Raw genomic sequence first — 6,900 nt, forward strand, 5'->3', positions numbered from 1 at the left:
GTTCCTTTTGGCAACTGACTGCAAGTAGCTGCAGCGACCACTTTCCATCACAAGGTGATTGGACAGCTCGGCTGGTGGGAAGCAACTTGTTTCAACTGAAGTCTATCTCAGACTGTCTGGTCTGCAAATGATCACTGTCTAATTTATAAACACAAAGTTAGTTTGATACGGGATATGTCCCTTTTTAATAGGGGACTCAAGTAAACTGGTGTCCAACTGGTTGGACTGTGGTTACATTCCTATATAAAAGTAAGGTTGCTGAGCCCTGTGTCATTTTGCAGTTTATTTGGCATCTAGCAGCAACTATTTCACTATCTGTGGAGGAATTTCTGTTTCAAATCTCTCTGTTGACTGTTCAGTCTCTTTACACATTATTAAATATGTGTTAAATGATTGCTAATGCACCTTGTGAAACCTTCAGCTGCTGATTAAAAGCGATTACCTGCTAAAACACAAGCTGGCTTTTATTGAGAAGCAAGTCTGTTTGGCTGTAAGCAGACACGCTAGTTTGCTCTTGTGTTGAGTTTCTCACCACTCAAGTTTTTGATTGGGAGTAAACAGCTAATGTTATTGTGGTAACCACAGGTTTCACGAGTGGCGGGCTGCTTGTCAGGTGTGCCGAGACATTTCCGAGTGACTTAAGGGCTGTTTTAGCTTGAATCATCAATTTGATGTTATAGCAAAAAGGAGCAAGTTAACAGAGCTCCTAGAATCCATGCATAAGATGTCATCTCGACCGTACACTGCTCACGCTCTCACTACAGCCTAAAAACACACATAGCCTGACGATGGAAGAGACATGGAGAGTATCAAGATGCAGACCGAGATGTAGCTAAATACTGAAAAATAAATGCGAGTTATGGACCTGGCCAGGCAAAAACAAACAAAAAACAAGCTAAAACTAAAGCTATTTATATTCAGTCATCAAGCAAAAATATCAATTTGAACATCTGACATACAAAACAAACAGCCTATACCTTTTAAACAGATAATAAGATACAGAGTGAGAACAGTGTCTGCATGTGTGCATTCATATGTGCTTTGACTGGTGAGTTTTTGGGTGCACCCATATCCTTTGAACACTTTCAAAACCCAGTGTTCATCTTTAAGAGAGTTAGTATATAACTATACTAGTACGGATGATAGACGTGTTATTAAAAAAAAACTACATTCAAAAATATAAATTACAAATTGTTCTTTTTGTATGCTTTTGGAGAGTTATTGGTACCGACTCTCTCTCAAGTTCCTGTCACTCATACTTTGAGTGCAATTTAAATGAAATGGGCTAAATTAAAGGTGAATTTTACTATTACTGCTTTTGTTCTTTTTTCCATATTTTCTGTAGAAGGTATCTAATATCATTACGGTGAATTAATTTAAATGGTCATGTAGAGAAACTCGGAGACGGCCTTAAATTGCACGCCTACATAGTTGATTTGCATTAAGAGATTTGGCTCGAGTGGAGTTGAATTTCCAGCCTGAACTACTGGGTGTCACCAAATTAACAGTGACTTTTAAGGACTAAAGTTTTAAAAGGAGAATGTGTGTAAAATCTCACCACTAGATGTCAGTAGATTACAGTCACTTGACTTCTGTTTTCTTACTGCTAGCAATTTAACTGCTAGCTATCGATATATGTTCACGTCTATTTACTCTAGAGGAGGCTGTAAAATTTGGTGAAATGACTCTGATACAAGTTGATGAGTCAGTAAAACTTACTTCTGTCTGATGAGAGTGATATTGAGGTGAGTTGCTGAGCATATACGTACTTTTTCTGTCCATAAGCGCTGCTGTTTTTCTTCTGTTACCCTGCTAGCTGTTGCTAGCCGGTTTTAGCTGACGCTAATGAAACTTTCTTTGAAGTGGCTCTAACACTGTAGTCTGACTCGGACACTTGGTGAATAAAATTTCATATGATGCGAGAATGTAATAAAACTAGGGATGTGTGAATTTAGCAATTAAAGTTAGCTTAGCATATAACCAGCTATTGATGCTATTTAGCCGACTCCTTGTCAGCGATCTGGAGACAGGAGAGTCACTCGCCTAATCTGCTGACAATAAGTAGTTTTGACAATATCGGGAATAAATAAGCATGTTATACAAGTTTTTGTGTATTAGAACTTTGACTTAAATTCAAAGCAATGAGGCATGAGGTGAGGAGGAAGAACCTGAGGTGGAAACGAGAGAAGAGCAAGAGCAGGGCTGGAGGAAGAGAAGGAGATAATATACCTGTTCAAATGTTAAATGGTCATATATTGTTTTAAAAAGAGCTATTTGTGATCTTTAAATTAAAAGTAACTAATAAGGTATGCTACATATGTATGTGGCCGGTCTCAAACAACACAAACAATTCGCCGCTCCAATGTATTTTTAATAAATTAATCCAAAGTTAATGAGAATGCGTCAGTTTGTTGGAAGATGTTAATTAGCCATCAATCAATGGATATTTATCAGTACAACGCTCTGTTTTTTCTATTAAACAACTTCAAATTGTGCAGATTGTAGCTTTAAGAACTTGTCTACACATTTAGAGAAGTAGAAAGCATTGTGAAAGAATGTGTTTCCAGGCTGCATGCAATTTCAGAAATTCAAGCTCAATTTAAACTCTTCGGGGGGGGACTAAAAAAAAAAAAAATCTCATAGTGCTGCTAAAAGAATGATCTAATGCTATGCATGGCAGTGGTGGGAAAAGAGAGCAAGCCATTGCTATATATTCACTGGATTTGATATGTGGAATGTGTAAGTTCACTCTCGCTTTCAAAGGAAACCTTAGTACAGCAGTCCGCCACATACTTGAGACCTAATGCAATTCAATTCCCAGGAGAGCCTGGACAAGGTTAGACATTAAGAGAAAACAGCAGGAGCTCGGGCTGGTGTCGTACCCAGAAGTGCTGTAACGTGTTCATAAGGACAACCACTCAGCGTTGCTTTGAACACCTCTCCGGATCACCACCTGCTCAGTCCTCTCCAGCTTCTGAATGATGATTAGCTAAAATTCTAAGATTTAATGTAAATTGTCAATGAATACTTGACTGTGTGTGTCGGGCTCGCCCTGCCGCTCAGCCCAGCATGGTACTCGCGCTATGATCCGCTTGATGCAAGACTTGCCGTTTGAAAGCAGAGCCTTGTGCCACATGGATGCTCGCAGCAGGGTTATCTAGCTGGAAAACAATAGCTGAACAGTTGACCCTTGCATACATGTAGACATGCTGCAAAAAGAAGGAAAGAAAGCAGCGTACGCTCAAATGCACATGCCAATACACAAACACATGGGCGTCCCAGCTCTTGCTTGATTTGGGGCCCTCTGTTGGCGTTTTGATTGACCAGAAGGGCTCCCTGTGTCTACACCATGCTCCACTGGAAGGAACGAGGGGCCTCTAAATGTGGCAGAGCACTTTAGACACTTCGTTTAATAGGAAAACAAAAAATGTTTGATGTCAGAAAACTCAAGCTAAAAATCTTCAGCCTTTTCTAGAGTTCACTAAACTCTTTTTTTTTCTTCTTTGTTTGGCCAGGCAGCTTTCCCCCCTCCCTCTGCACATAAATGTCGTTTTTCCTCTTGTGTGATATACTATCTGGGTTATTACCAAGCGTGTAGGTGTTAAAATGGAGAGGAATATAACAGAGAGGAGCGACTATGAAAAAGGCAGAACGAGAGTGAAGAAGAGACAGACGAGGAGTGTGTGAAAAAGTGTCAGAGGGGCGCGGGAAGCCGGGGTGGAAAAAAAAATACGAAGGCTCTGGCTGTCCCAAATTCAATCAAACATCGAGGAACATTCGGAGGCTTTTTGATCAATTAATCTAGCAGATGGCACGAGTGCAGTCAAGAGATAATGCTGAATGAGTGAGCAGGAGAGAGGGAAAGAAGCAGGTGGAAGGTGTGAAAGTTCCTCCTTTCATGTGAAAGCAAAGCTTCTCTGCTTTGAGACGCGGCAACTGATAAGACAGAAAGAGAAGTGTCATGTGACAGACAGTTAAGAGCAGCTCGTGTTGTCGTGCGTGCATATTCTTGTACGCTTCTTATGGTACATTTGTACTCGCCTCCTATGTCTGTTTGTGTGTCTGTCAGGAAGGGGCGCAGCAGATTGCTAATATAGCGGGCGGCCACAGAAAGAGCGCAAACATCCAGCGATAATCAAAGGAAGACGAGGCTGAATTAGTTCTCTCCCGCAGAAGCTACCTGCTGGGCAGAGCCTGCCCTCCGCTAACCCCCTCCCCGTCACTACACAGAGTTTAGCTGTGGAAGTGGTTCGAATATAGCCGCTTTATATTATCATTTGAGTGGGCTAAAGAGCCACTTATGATACAGTCAATGGCAGCGAGGGAGCGGCGCGAGCAAACCCGAGAGGCACACCTGAGATGCAGCTCCACGTTCACCTGCGAGTGTGAAGGGGACGCTGCTGAAAAGACGGGAAGCAGCTCGAACACCCACCTCTCGTTTTGTCTTTCAACGCTTCGCTTTTTCACCAGACAACTCGGCTCAAGAGCGGAACCAATCAGGGTCAGGCTGACTGCATGTTGACCGCTATCTTAATTTAAACCCCGCGCATAAGTAAAGACAAAATCAAAACAAAAACAAAAGCGAAAGGCTCTGCCGGGTTCTGGATTAACCACAGGCTGTTTTATCTGCGAAATAAATTGCCTTGTAGACAAAAGAACTAATTCACAGGGTTAGAAAAACAAGAGGAACTCAATGAGGAGCATTCTCCCTGCACGTCAGCTCTCTCCCGCCGACGCAGCGTCTCTAATCGATGAATATTGAGTGGCTCCCGCCATCAGCATTTTAAGGGGGGGGGAAGCACCCACCTTAGTTCATATCTCATATTGATATTTTCTTGTCCTATTTTTTCTCTCTCTCTCTCCTCTTCCTTCCTTCATGCTCCTGAAACCTCAGTCAGCGGCGTTAAAAGTTTCTCCGCTCTAATAACTGTTCTAACTTCCCAGCTGTAATGACTGTAGGTGTTTTGCTCAGTTGAATTTTTCTTCTCTTTTTTCTTCCCTCTCGCCGTTTTTCCTAATGAAAAGGTTGCAGAGGACCATGTTCCTCGCTGTTATTTACTTCGCCTGCATTTCTTTTTCCTCGTGTTTGACATTCACAGCTCAGTGGTGCAGCAAGCCTGAAGCACGACGGCGTAGGCTAGAGCTGCTCCTCCGGGGGGGGGGGTGCAAGAAAAAATATATTAAGGAGTACTCGTTTGCAATTACATGAAACACACGGGTGTGTGTTGAACACACGTGTATTCGGCGCACACAAGCCGGCGCCACTGAGCTGAACCAGATAGAGCATGTACCGCTGGTTAATAGCCCAATTTATTCAGAGAATATTACTTATTAATTTGCATAATGATTCCGATGATTCAGACATTTGTTAGAGGCGGAGTACTGTGATTGATGGAAATTTAATTATGACACCTCTTAGTTATTAAACGGTAATCACGCTAAGCCACTTATCTTTAATACTTACCTTTAGCACACGAGGGCTGGAAGAAATTAATGGCAGGCAGTCACAGGTCTTAAACTCATAATTTCTTTCTTATATGTTATCATGCTTTCGACAGTACGCTGGTTTCAAATTTAACTACGGCACAAGGAATCCCGCTAATTAAAGACAGGCCACATTGTGATTTTTTTCTCTCTTTTTTTGGGCCTTTGTCTGTTATTGTTGTGCTTTTTGCTTTCACATTTCCCCATGCAGGAGAAGAAGTGTTAGGAAAAAGCCTAATGGAGAGGTTCAACCTGTTGTACCACGTTCTTGACTGAACCTCTTTAAAACGGAGACTCGCTCTTGTGCGTTTTAGCTCGCTTAAGAGGAAGACGAGGCTCCCGCCGAAAACACAAATTGCTTCGACAAATCACCGTTGAGCTAGGGAGGCATTTATCTGCCCGCGTGCAGCTAAACATGCAGGTTGCGATATGGATACCGCATCAGGACTTCAAAATGTAAGCAAGCACAGATAAAATGGCAGCGGCTCAAAGATGCAGCGGCGGCTTTGCGCGCCGAACTGAAAGTAATTATGCAGTAATACCATTGAAAATGTCACATATCTCCCTGTTTACATTCTCCCAAGGAGCCGTTGTGAGAGAGCTACTGTTGGCGAGGAGTGAAAACGCAGCAGTCCTGAAGCACAATAGGAAGAAGCAGACCTTTATGCGGAGGAATAAGTCGTGCTGGGAGAGCTTTGTGTTCCCGTGACAAGGAGGTCTTATGCTGTGCATTTACTCTGCTCAACCCAGTTTTTCCCCATTTGCCTCCTAATTCTCTCTTTTACCATCTTTGCTACTATTTCTCAGGATGTCTGTGGCAGCCACTGAGGTGGGTTTTTCCCACTCGGAAACACTGCACATCCTGAACTGGTCCATTTCACTGATTACTCATCGTGTCTGCAGATGTCTGTGTGAACTTGCTCCACCTGCAGATGCTGTGATACCGCAGCATTTCTACGGATTTGCTTATGATTGAGCTTGTATAATGAAAGCCCCAATACTCACTTTTATATACTCTTCTAACTGGTGTGTGAAAACTGCAGGTAACCATAGCAACAATACTTCTTCATGATGTGTTACCAGTTAACTGTCACTGGATCAAACTAACAGCTTTACTCCTTCATTTGCTGATGCTGGTAAGCAAGGGTTTTAAACCCTCATGCTGTATGGTGTAATTCAGTTCAGTTTTATTTATATAGCACCAAATTACAACAATACTCATCTTAAGGTGCTTTATACTGTAAGGTAAAGACACGATGATAGAGAAAAAACAGCAATCAGATGACCTCCTGTGAGAAAGCACTTAGCGTCAGTGGGAAGGAAAAACTCCCTTTTAACCAGAAGAACCAGCTCGGACTGAACCCCCCGGCTGCCCCCTGGCCGGACAATAGACACACTGAAAGAGAGTGTATATAT

General features: G+C 42.4%; 1 long non-coding RNA gene across 2 annotated transcripts; it reads left to right on the forward strand.

Moving 5' to 3' along the window:
- Positions 1–1,473: 1,473 nt before the first annotated feature.
- Positions 1,474–6,503, forward strand: LOC309703439. Of its 2 annotated transcripts, XR_014275900.1 has the most exons (4): positions 1,474–1,745; positions 5,799–5,940; positions 6,069–6,200; positions 6,292–6,503. It is a non-coding gene; the product is annotated as an uncharacterized lncRNA (long non-coding RNA). The 2 variants fall into 2 exon arrangements; XR_014275901.1 differs by lacking the exon at positions 1,474–1,745 and having other exon boundaries at positions 5,437–5,940.
- Positions 6,504–6,900: the final 397 nt, after the last annotated feature.

This window comes from Aulonocara stuartgranti (assembly GCF_965226115.1).
Source record: "Aulonocara stuartgranti genome assembly, chromosome: 3".
Taxonomy (NCBI): Eukaryota; Metazoa; Chordata; class Actinopteri; order Cichliformes; family Cichlidae; genus Aulonocara; species Aulonocara stuartgranti.